Source organism: Cebus imitator, unplaced genomic scaffold (genome assembly GCF_001604975.1).
Source record: "Cebus imitator isolate Cc_AM_T3 unplaced genomic scaffold, Cebus_imitator-1.0 Scaffold138, whole genome shotgun sequence".
Lineage (NCBI taxonomy): Eukaryota > Metazoa > Chordata > Mammalia > Primates > Cebidae > Cebus > Cebus imitator.
In genome coordinates, this window is record NW_016107453.1 from 1,897,027 (window position 1) to 1,909,430 (window position 12,404).

The 12,404-nt window shown below is 35.4% G+C and overlaps 1 pseudogene; it reads right to left on the reverse strand.

Annotated features, from left to right (window-relative positions):
- Positions 1-2,140, reverse strand: part of LOC108313485 — a 20,719-nt pseudogene extending 18,579 nt beyond the window's left edge.
- Positions 2,141-12,404: the final 10,264 nt, after the last annotated feature.

Sequence of the window (12,404 nt, forward strand, 5' to 3'; positions counted from 1 at the left end):
GCACACTTTGGGAGGCTGAGGCAGGCAGATGAGGTCAGGAGATCGAGATTATCCTGGGCAACATGGTGAAACCCCGTCTCTATTAAAAATATTAATAATGATAAAATAGAAAATGAAAAAGAGATAACAAAGCTTTTGACCAAAGGGTCTTGAGGGGTCACATGCTGCAAATGACTGAAATTATTCTTGTTAATTAGTATGTGAAAACCATCAGTCAGTGGATTAGGTTAGACTTAGAAAATTTCTTTCAATGGGAAATATAGCTCTGTACAAAATCCTTCTGAGACTTTGCTAATTTTGAAACTAAGAAGCCTTTGAGCTGCATGTGGGACATATTTGGGTTAAAAGGATTCCATTACAGCTCTCTTTGAAGGTCAAGAGGCATATAATATGGGAAAAGAGTGAGGAAGTGAAGTCAGAAATTATCAAAGTAATTGCAACTTCTTTAACATTAGCCTGAGATCTGAATTCAGAAACTTTGGGACCCATATAAGACCCATAAGAAGCATACTTAATACTAAAGTAATATATACTGTATTTGAAGTTGAAGTGATTGCTTCATATCTCTGTCTTATCAAGGAGGTCTTTTCTCACCTTTTCTTACCCACATATCTAGTTCTTAAGCTTTCCCCACATTCTGATGAAAAAGAACTCCAGCTCTAGTCAGGCTGTGAGACAGTGTGATTTTGTAGGGGGCACACTGTGGCTCTGGATTTATAGCCTTTGAAAAAGCCTCTACACTATGCCAATGCTGCTAATGGCCATGTTTCATAACTTATTGTGCAAAGGCCAGACAGAAACTCACGGGAGGTCTCTTTTGCTTCAATGTTAATTTCTAACAAATGCAATAAACTTTTCACATTTTGAAGGAGGCAAACAAAATTGTTTCTTTGTATTTCTCCCACCACAAAATTTCAAGGTTGACTTGAAGTCATACAAGGTTTAGTAATTTTCTGAGTGTTTATTTATTTTTTCCTATTTTTCTTAAGCATTTACTATGTAGTGAAACTACTTGCAAGGAACAGGATGTCTCCGCAGCTAGAAAACTGCTCTAGCAAAGCAAGTACTCCTATCATCAATCACCATTTAAACATGTCTGAGAAAACATTCTTTGAAGTAATCCTTCCTCAAATCCTATTTGAAACTGGATTTATATAATGGGTAAGTGGGTAAACATTTATTGGAATTAAATGAGTGAAGGGGAAAATGAGTCTTGTCACGTACAAAGTTGTTATCTTTAAACAAATGCCTAAGTGTTACTACTTCTCAAAATTCTGGGAAAACCAGATGAAGTATTGTTAACCAAGTAATTCCTAACTCATGGCTTGGAAGTCAGTGAGGATTTATGAGAATTAAGGTTAAGTGAAGACGGACACTGAAACAGTTGAGTGGATACAAAAATATGCTTTTTAGTCACCACAATTTTACATGTTTTTGTTTATCTTATCCTTCCATTTCTTTTTACCTAATAATTTGCCTACTCTTCTTCATCACAATGACCATATGTTACAACAATTTTGAAATCTATTAAACAACTCACTAGTCATTCAGTGATTTGTTTTTGTATGAAGGATTAATTAATTATGAATTAAATACAAATTACTTTCAGTGTTATAACAGTGAAATATAACATATTCTTATTATCAATAAAAATAATCCAAATATTCTCACTCTTTCAAATTGGCATTAATACAGGAATGATACTTTAAAAAATCCCACTTAATCCAAATTACTTAAAAAATAAATCTGTTTTCTACAGTAATTCTGCTCTTGAAATAGAGGATGTAAAAATAAACATGAAGCACTGATTGATGTAAAAAATAATTAAACCAAGTAAAATATAATCTTCTTATCTCACTCCTTATCCTGCACTGCTTGGTACATGATAAGGCACTAGCAACTGATTACTAGCAAATGGATTGCAATTAAGTAAATGTAGAATATCCAAAGGATCATATATTAAAGTGCACATCTTGGATTCAGATGTATTATAGTAACAACTTAGCAGCTTATAAAATTCAGAGATGTGAGTAGGGTTTGGAGGCATCATCCTATTTCTTTATTGGATGTACTCCACACCCAACTTACCCAAAACTAAAAGATTCCCAGCGACTATAGGAGATGTTTTAGACACATGCATCTCATATCTGACCTTAAATCTTAGAAATAAACTTCAAGATTTCCTCTTTATTTATTGCTTTCTCTATTTTTCCTTCCTTCCTTTCTTCATTTTTGGTTTCCTTGATTTGGAACAACTTTGAATATAAACTAACTTTTGATGATTTTTATAAAGTTTATTTGTTTTTTAATTTATTTAATTTTTGGTAGGAGATGTAATGTAATTGTGGCTATGAAGAAGAATGTCCTATTTTGAGGCCATGGATATTAAAGTTTTAGAGACACAGGGTGATATTTATGTGCAATATATTTTCAAATGTTTTAAAAAATACATGCAACTGTGCACACATACACACACAGAGCAAATTTGCTGAAGTGTTAATACATTTCAATTCTAGGTAGGTGGCATGTGAGTGTTTTTAGTAAGTTTCTTTCCACTCTTTGTATTTTTGACTTCTTTTATTATAAACATCTGTAAAAAAAATAGATCCTATAATGATCAATTTTATGTCAACTTGGCTGAGCTCTAGTAGCAATATTTTATCAAACACCAATCTAGGTGTTGCTATGAAGATATTTTGTTAGATGTGATTAAGGGTTATCATCAGTTGACTTTAAGTAAAGATTATCCTAGGTTATCTGGGTGGGCCTGATTCGACTGATTAAAAAGCTTAGTACCAGAACTGAGGTTTCCCTGAATAATAATAAGTTCTGCCTGTGGTATGAAGCTTCAGTTCATGCTCTAGAGTTTTAGTCTCCCTTCTTGAAAGTCTGCCCTATGGACTTTGAACTTGCCTAGCCAGCCTCCACAATCACATAAGCCCATTCATTGCAATAAATCCTTTAACATATAGCTCCTACTGGTTCTGGTCCCCTGCTTGAAATTTGACTGATACATACCCTCTCATCCAAAAACTTGCTGTATATTTGACATGCGACATGAGGTACACTTAGCTTAGACTGGGGACAATGTCAGAGAAAACTGTGTAACTTCCCCAAGGAGGAGACACTTGATTCAAGATCTGAAAACCATGTCATATTTGATAAAATGGTAGAGAAATTTATTTTGAGACAGGATCTCAGTCTACCACCCAGGCTGGAGTGCAGTGGTATGATCTCAGCTCACTGCAACCTATGACTCTTAGGCTCAAGCAATCCTCCCACCTCAGCCTCCCAAGTAGCTGGGACTACAGCCACACACCACAATACCTAGCTAATTTTTGTGTTTTTTGTAGAGACAAGATTTCACCATGTTGCCCATGACGGTCTTGAACAAGCAGTCTGCTCACCTTGACCTCCCAAAGTGCTGAGATTACAGGCTGGGATTGCACCTGGCCAGGAATTTATTTTTATACATATTTAAAACTAAATTAGTCCATTAACATAAGAAATTTAGGTGTAGGTAGTAGACACAGGGACTAAAAACATTATTTGAAGAGGGTTGCATGACTTCTTTGAATACCATTTTGCAATGGGGTTTTCTAACAAACAGTCAATTAAAAAGTGTGAAGTGCATTATGGGCAAGAAGCTGTCTTAGCACTTTTAGGGAAACAGTCAAAACATTCGGATTTATGTGTCTTGTGAATGTATTTATTGTTCAATTAATGTTCAATGCAGAGGATACTTAAAGCTTGCATTCCTTATGTAGATGATGGAACTACTTGTCAAATAAGACTATTTTTTCATATTCTTAGTACATTTTAAATTTTCTTAGCATGATAGATTAATCTACAAAATCCAATCTACTAATTTACACATAAATTATCTATAGAGATTGTAGATCTACAAGTAGAGCATAAATGGTTTAAAATTTAATGATACAGTCATTGGCAAACAACTTTATTCCAAGATATCTCATTTTACTCAAAAGTAGCAATAGTGAAATTACAATGGGGAGGTATAGAGGGTGAGAATGGAGAATGGAATGAAGATGAAAAAGCCAGGAATTTTGGCTGTACCCTGAATAGTAGCACCATCAACCACTAAATACTCAAGAATCTGAATAAATGATTTAGCATTTGACATCACTTATTTTGTCAATCCAAGTCATTTTTTCTTGTCATTCCCTTTGTGGCATTAAATATATGGCCTTCAGTATATGGCTTTCTACTTCTTGTTTTTAAACAACTGCTACTGTGAATGTAAATTTCTAACCAAAGCCTGGTGAGATTGTTTTAATGACACAAACACAAGCTATGTTTATGAAGGAGGCCTAAACATTCAGATGTCTTTTATTTTAGTGAAGGAATTAAATGAAAATTGAGAGAATTTATTGGCAAAACGTTTGTTTTGTCTAATCTATATGCAAAAAACCCCCACAATTTTGTTTTTAATCACCCCATGTTCAATCATAGGAAACTTTCATGAGAACCTAAAGCAAAAATTGCTGAACTGTATATCTGGAAAATCAACCAACATGAATACAAAATGCCAAAATAAATAAAAATGGTTTATGAATACCCTCTATCAGAAGAACAATTTCTGAAGGGAAAAAAATGCAGAAAAGCATTAAACAAGGAGAAGTACAGTTTTTTGCTGGACTTTAGCAAATACAGGTTTAGTTCTTTAGAAGTACACCTCACAAATAGATTTTGGAAATCTGCTCAAGTTTAAAGGTTGGCTAAAACTTCCCTGCTTTTACAATTTTAGATGCTTAGCAAAGGCATTTTCAAGATAATACTCGGAGCCTATGAGAGAGAATAACACATTCAAAATATTGAGTGAATGCCAGACTGAATGCATTTAATAACCTATGCATTTACAAACAATAACTTCAAAAATGTCCCAATCTTTCTCAAAAACAGCATGGTGCATTAACTAATGGGATTTTCTTGATCAGCAACGACAACAATAAACATTTTTGGTTCAAGAGGTTTCTTTTCCTTTTTTCCTTCTTAGGTTTTAAAATAAAAGCTAAACCATAATACTCTTTTCCTTTCTCATTTTATATTTTACAGAACCCAATGCATATCAACTTATTAAAGCATTATAAAGAACAAGTGCTTCCAAGTGTTCTTGTTTCCTGTCATTTTCTTCTTCCAAGGCTGGTCAGAGAGGCACATTTAACGTGCTGCAGATCATTACTTTATCTGTAAAGACTTCTCCCATGGGTGTGAGGCAGAAGAAGTAATTGTTGAAGTCGGGAATTGTATGTGTTCCCCACCCTTGTGATTAACTCAAACAAGAAGGGATGTGGCAAGAGCAGAGCCTGGAAAACTCAGACTTGAGATAGAAACCATGTTCTTGTTTTTCTCAACTGATTATGTTCAACAGTGCCAAATAAATAATCCTGCAAATTGGGAAGGGTGACCAGGAAAGCAGAGTGGGAAACAAAGGCAAAAAGAAGGACAATCTCTATTTCTCAAAAATTCTTTTTGTAATTTAATATGTTATTTGAGTGCCATTTAATAAGTTATTTCTGTTAACGTTTTTGCCTGATGGATCTATGTGTCTTTTTTTTTTTAATGTTTGCAATGATTTTACCTTTCTATGAAAATACTTATTTAAGGTGTATTATGAATTTGTAGTTAAATCCAACAAAACTAATGTGATAATTTTAATGAATTAACTAATAGGGAAGAGAGGCAGTAGGGAGTGCCATCCAAGATATCAGCCAGCATTCATGGCCCTTTCCCCTGAATGCTGGTAGCATCACCTCTTTGGTTGTGATTACCATAACATCTCTGCACACTGGCAAGTGTCTCTCCTACAGGGCTACATTTCTACCCCTTCAACAAACTGAGCTCTAAGGAAAGAGAGCATTGGCAGTTAGAATGAAAAAAAAAAAAAAACTAAAAAATATGATATAACTGTAGAGAAATAACACAAATAAAGTCAATCTTAGAAGGTAATAGAGTGAAGAAAGACAAAAAGAAGGATGGGTGAAAATACGGGTTTGGAGAGAGTAAATGTATAACTGAAGGACTCAATTTTTCCCCAAAAAAGTAAAAGCGGAACAGCTATGAAATGTGAAAGGGTGGTTTGATGCTAGTAGATTTTTAGTGGTTTGATAAAGGATATGATTAAGCTTTTGCAATAATAACTTGCCAAGGAATGTTGAGGAGCAGCTGAGGTTGAATAATAACCTGAAGTGGTGCCAATAGGCAAGCTGATGAAATATTCCCCAGCAATGTTCAACCTTAAGGGAATCAATAAATAGAAAACAAATGGTGAAAATGATCAGCGTTTGAGGTTTTAACAGGGCAGGTGTGGTTCTGAAATAAGATGGAAAGAAAGAGATCCCAGGATAAAATGTAGGTAAAATGATTAATGATTAGATCCAGGCTGGGTTATCAGGAAGAGAATGAGTGATAATGGAAAAACTGGGAAGAAAAATCAGTGAATTATTAAGTGTTTGGAGGTTTTGATAAATTCCAAAACTGTGCTTCATGTAACTAATAAAGTGGGACAAGTCACACTGTAAAAAATGTATTTGTTAAAAGAGTTGGGTGTAAGTATATTAATCCACGGAAGAGAGTCCTCCTATTAGAAATACACAAACTATCCCTGTGCATTGCATATGTACTGATTTGAAAGTTTAGAAACCCCCCTTACCAATATTTATTTGTATATATGTATGTATATACAATATATTAACTATATCAATCTTTTATCTATTTATCCATCTACCTACCTCTAGTTAACATTTGAGAGCTTTGTTAATTTTTTTTAATCCATTGACTTCTTACAACATGTTGAAGGAAAGTCAGTGTGTCTATACAATCTGTATGTTAATCAAGTAGGACTCATTAGAGCTAATAGAGAGTTTATGTTTGTCTTTTATTGTCTATTTAAAGCTGTACAGAGGAAAAAATTTTTTCTCTACCACTAGATAGAAGTGTGGGGAGGATGCTATAATTTCTGGTCATTTTTAGATAGTATAAAATATATGGTCACTTTAAGGGGTAAACATAGTCTTATTTTCTCAGCAAATTAAAGTATCCACTTAGATATCATAAGAGTCCCTAGGAAGTGCCTTCTAAGACATTTATCAGCATTCATGGCCCTTTCCCTTGATGCCGGTAGCATCACCTCCTTAGATATGATAATCATAATATCTCCCCACATTGACAAGTGCCTCCTACTGGGCCAAATTTCTCCCCCTACAGCAAACTCACCTTTAAGGAAAGAAAGCAATGATGGTTAGGAAAAAAAAAAAAAAAAAAGAAAAAAAAAAAAAAAACTAGAAAAAAAAATGAAATGATATAACCAGGCCAGGGCACAGTGGCTCACATCTGTAATCCCAACACTTTGGGAGGCCAAGGCAGTTGATCACAAGGTCAAACCCCGTATCTACTAAAAATATAAAAAAAACCAGCCAGGGTTGGTGGCACATGCTTGTAGTCCAGCTACTTGGGAGGCTGAGGCAGGAGAATCATTTGAATCCAGGAGGCAAAAGTTGCAGTGAGCCAAGATTTTGCCACTGCACTCTAGCCTGGGCAACAGAGCAAGACTCGTCTCTCTCTCCTCTCTCTCTTTCTCTCTCTCTCTCTCTCTCTATATATATATATATATATATATATATATATATAACTACAGTGAAATAGCACAAAGAAAGTCAATCTTAGAATATAACAGAGTGGATGAAGACATAAAGAAGTAAAGAAGGATGGGTGCAGATATGGTATTTTAATATCTATTTGAGATAATTTGTCTTTCTATTTCTCTGTCAGCTAGGATCAGCCTCAGGAAGGCTTGTGGCTGTCAGAAAAATTAATTGGAGTGGACTTCACTATTCTTGTCACTCAATTCTAACCCTGCCGATAGATGCTACTTCTAATCCCTAAGGGCGGTATGAAGGGAGAAAAGATACAAAAGGAGGCAGAGAGCATTCCTCCTTGCCTGGCGTGGCACTACTGCATGCAGCCTTCCTATGTCCTGTGTCTAGCAGGTATTTAAAGCTGTGCCTTCTCTTGCAACGTATTTTGTGAGTTCTTTGAAGACAACTAGTTGATTTCCTTTGACTATAGCTTCCATGATATAGATGATGCCTCTCTGTTGCCTGGCCATTGTTGATCTGCCTCAGCTTTCTCCACCAAGAACCACTTACTGTTGAATTCTTGGGACTATAGAATGCATCTCTGGGTAGGGATCATTTTAGATGACCTCCAGGCTAATGTTCCTGCTGTATGTGTCACACCTAGTCCCTGGGATGCAATGCATTTTGACCTACCTTTCACAAGCTGGAAGTGCAGTTCCTTTCCAGCTGCAGCTCCCTACTTTGCTGCCAAGAATACGTTTTCTTCCTCTGGCATGAGTCAACCATCTGTTTCCCACTGGCAGGAATACATGTCAAGCTTTCTGAGTGTGCCTATTTGAACCCCTCCACTCGGCTTCAGATGAGGAAACAATGCCTATACTCAAAGGCTTTATGGGAAAGAATAGTGAGAATCCCAGCATAACAATCCTCTTCCCCAGATCCCACTCTGGACCTGCAATCACCTGCACTGTTTCTACCTTGAAATTGGAGTAAGAAGCATCTGGATGAGGAGCCCAAGTATTGTATAATTGGTTTCCATGTATTTTCATTGAACACTTAATTATAAGTTTTCACCCTGCTTCTGAGTTCACCTATTTTGGATTCCACATTTCCACATATAAGTGAGGTCATGTGGTATTTGACTTTCTGTGCTTGACTTATTTCACTTAACATATGTCTTTCTGGTTCATCTATGTTGTCACACATAGCAGGATTTCCTCTTTTCTGAAGGTTGAATAATACTCCAATGTGTATGTGTGTCACATTTTCTTTATACATTTCTCTGTTGATAAGCACAGGTTGGCTTTTGTGAATAGTGCTGCCATAAAGCTGGGAGTGTAGATATCTCTTCAATATATTGAATTAATTCCCTTTGGATACACCGTATACCCATTAGTGGGATTATAGATCATATAGTGGTTCTATTTTTAGTCTTTTGAGAAACTTCCATACTATTTTCCATAATGGTATCCTCAGCAACAATGTACAAGAGTTCCCATTCCTCCACTTTCTCACCAACATTAATATCTCATGTTTTTGATAATAGCATTCTTACAGCTGTGAGGTGATATCTCTTTGTGGCTTTAATGTGCATTTCTCTGAGGATTAGTGATGGTGAGTTTGTTTTTTTTTTTTCATATACTTGTTGGTCATCTGTATATCTTCTTTTGAGAAATATCTATTCAGGTCTTTTGCCACTTTTCTAATTGGGTTATTTGAATTCTCACTATTGAGGTGTTTGAGTTCCTTATGTTTTGGATATTAATGCCTTATCAGATGTATGGCTTACAAATATTTTGTCCTATTCTGTGCATTTTCTCTACACTCCATTGACTGCTTCCTTTTCTGTCCAGATTATTTTTTAATTTGATGGAATACCATTTGTCTATTTTTATTTTTGTTGCCTATGCCTTTGAGTTAGTCTTGTTTTTTATTATATGCCCCTTCTAAGATTTATGTAGAAAGAAATTTTGAATGTTTTCAGCACAAAGAAACGGTAACTGTTTGAGGTGATTAATATGCTAATTACCCTGATTTGATCATTATACATTGCATAGGTATATAGAAATATCACTCTGTACCACAAAGATGTGTACAATTATGTGACAATTAAAAATAAAGTATTTTTAAAAGGTAAATTAATGGTAATTATGGATTTGACCATTTGAGAACTATTGATGAAAAGAATGTCAGAGAGCCCTATGAGCTCATCACCTAACAGAAGAATGAAAACTTAGATGAAATATAAAGTTGTTTTTTTTTTAATCTAACAAGTTTTAAAAACATAGGCTAAAAATGTTTTGATAAACTTATATACTCAAAATTCCATTCCTTAGAATCTACAACATAGGAATAAAATTAATTGTATGAAAAGTAATTGTATGAAAAGATAAATGTCTGAGGAATATTAATTTTAGCATTCATTGTGGCAAAAGAAGAAATAAAATGAAATGAATGTTCATTCATTTATAACAAGAATGCTGAATAATCTTCTGTGCATTTAGAGCATGAAGCCACTTAACAAGCATAAATCAAAACTATAGCAGTTGAATTATAGGCATTTCTATAACATATTATTGACCAACAAATACAAGTTTCAGAAAACTATAGAAATCATAATCTTAACATGGTTTAATCATAAAAGATATCTTTTTGTATTTTTGGTTTGTTTTCCTGAGGAAAATCTATTTGGAGGTGTTAATAAAATAGTATTATGCTTATAAGTGCAATTACAGAGTCAAAAATTTATAATTTTCCTTCTCAAAACACATTTCCCAGTTTGATTTCATAATTTGGGTTGGATAGTAATCAGTAATTTCATGATGATCATTTTTAGTGTGATGGTGTGATATTCTAATACAGAGATAAGCCAATTTTCTTTGCTTGAAGTCTACTTTGTCCAATATACATAGGTAATCGAGCTTTCTTTTGATTATTATTTGCATGAACATGATACGCCTTTCTTCATCTGACAGTCTGCCTTTCATTTGATATGTTTAACAATTTATATTTAATATAATTATTAAAATGTTCTGATTTAAAACTGCTATTTTATTATTTATTTTATATTTATTCCCTCTGTTATTTTCCAGTTCTTCCTTAACTGTGTCCTCTTTGTATCATTTAAACTTTAATTTTTATTCAATTCTAATTTATTAATTGTGTATTTATTTGTTTGTTTATTTACTTATTTTTAGTTACAGTCTTGCTCTGTTGCCCAGGATGAAGTGCAGTGGTGTGACCTCAGCTCACCACAACCTCCACCTCCCCATTTCAAGTTATTCTTCTGTTTCAGACTACAGAGTAGCTGGATTACAGGTGCATGCCACCATGTCCAGTGAATTTTTGTATTTTTTGTAGAGATGGGATTTTGCCATGTTGGAGAGGTTGGTCTCGAACTCATGACCTCAAGTAATCTGCCCGCCTTGGCCTCCCACAGTGCTGGGATTGCAGGCATGAGCTGCACTGGCCTTAATTGTGTTTTTAATAATGTCCTTTGTCTTTCTGTGGTTACTTTTAATATATGTTCTAGGGATTATGTTACAGGCAGCAAATTTATGTAGGTCTGCAGGAACCTCAATTTTTGCCTCCTCATAAGAAAGAATTTGACTGAGGCACATAAGACAGAAGGAGACTCCTAGCCAAGTTTTACAGCAGGAGCGAAAGTTCATTAAAAAGCTTTGGAGCAGGAATGAAAGGAAGTAAATTACCCTTGGAAGAGGGCCAAGCAGGTGACTTGAGAGATCACATATATGGTTTGACCTTTTGACTTGGTTTTTAAAAATATTTTGGCATACTTCTTGTCTTGTCTTATTTCTCCCTTGATTCTTCCCTTGGGGTGGGCTGTCCACATGTGCAGTGGCCTGCTAGCCCTTGGGAGGGGGCCTAGGAAGTGTGTTTACTGGTGTTGTATGCATGCTCACTTGAGGCAATCCTCCCTGACCAGTCAAATGTCCCTAGATGGTAATATACCCGTTAATTTCTGCCATTTTGCCCCTTAATTTGGATGCTTGAGCCTACTGACCTGACTCCTGACATTGTACTGGGAAGCTGTAATCACGTTTCAGTTTTTTTTTTTTCTATCTATTGGGAGACTGCCTTTCCCCAGTGCTGGCTGCAGTCAATTATTATTTTAGAGAAACAGTGTAAAAACCACCTGACCATCATCTGATGATCCCCTGATATTACTGGTGGGGGTGCAAGGGTGCTTCTTTTGCCCTCTTCATGTCTAACTCCTAACATAATCAATATACATATTTATATTTGTAATGTCCAACTAAAATCATATTTTACCACTGCACATGGAATGCAGAAAGCTTACCATTCTTTGGGGCTCTTTATCCTCCTACTTTATGTTGGGTTGTCTCATGTATTACAGCAACATATAATTAAAATACTATTAACAATGTTATAATTTCCCTTCCACTTTCAAACATGTTTTAAAAACTCAAGAGAAAAATGATAGTCTGTAACACTTTCTCAATAGTACCATTTTTTGTTTCTCTACTTTCATTACTAACTTTTCAAATTTCCCGCTGGTATTCTGTCTAAAGAAGGTCCTTTAAGGCCAGGAGTGGTGGCTCATGCCTGGAATCCCAGTACTTTGGAAGGCTGAGGTGGGTGGACTAATTGAGGTCAGGAGTTCAACACCAGCCATGGTCAACAGGGTGAAACCTTGTCTTTAGTAAAAATACAAAAAATTAGCTGGGTGTGGTGGCAGGTGCTTGTAATCTCAGCTACTCGGGGGCGGGGGGCGGCGCTGAGGCTAGAGAATCGCTTGAACCTGGGAGGTGGAGGTTGCAGTGA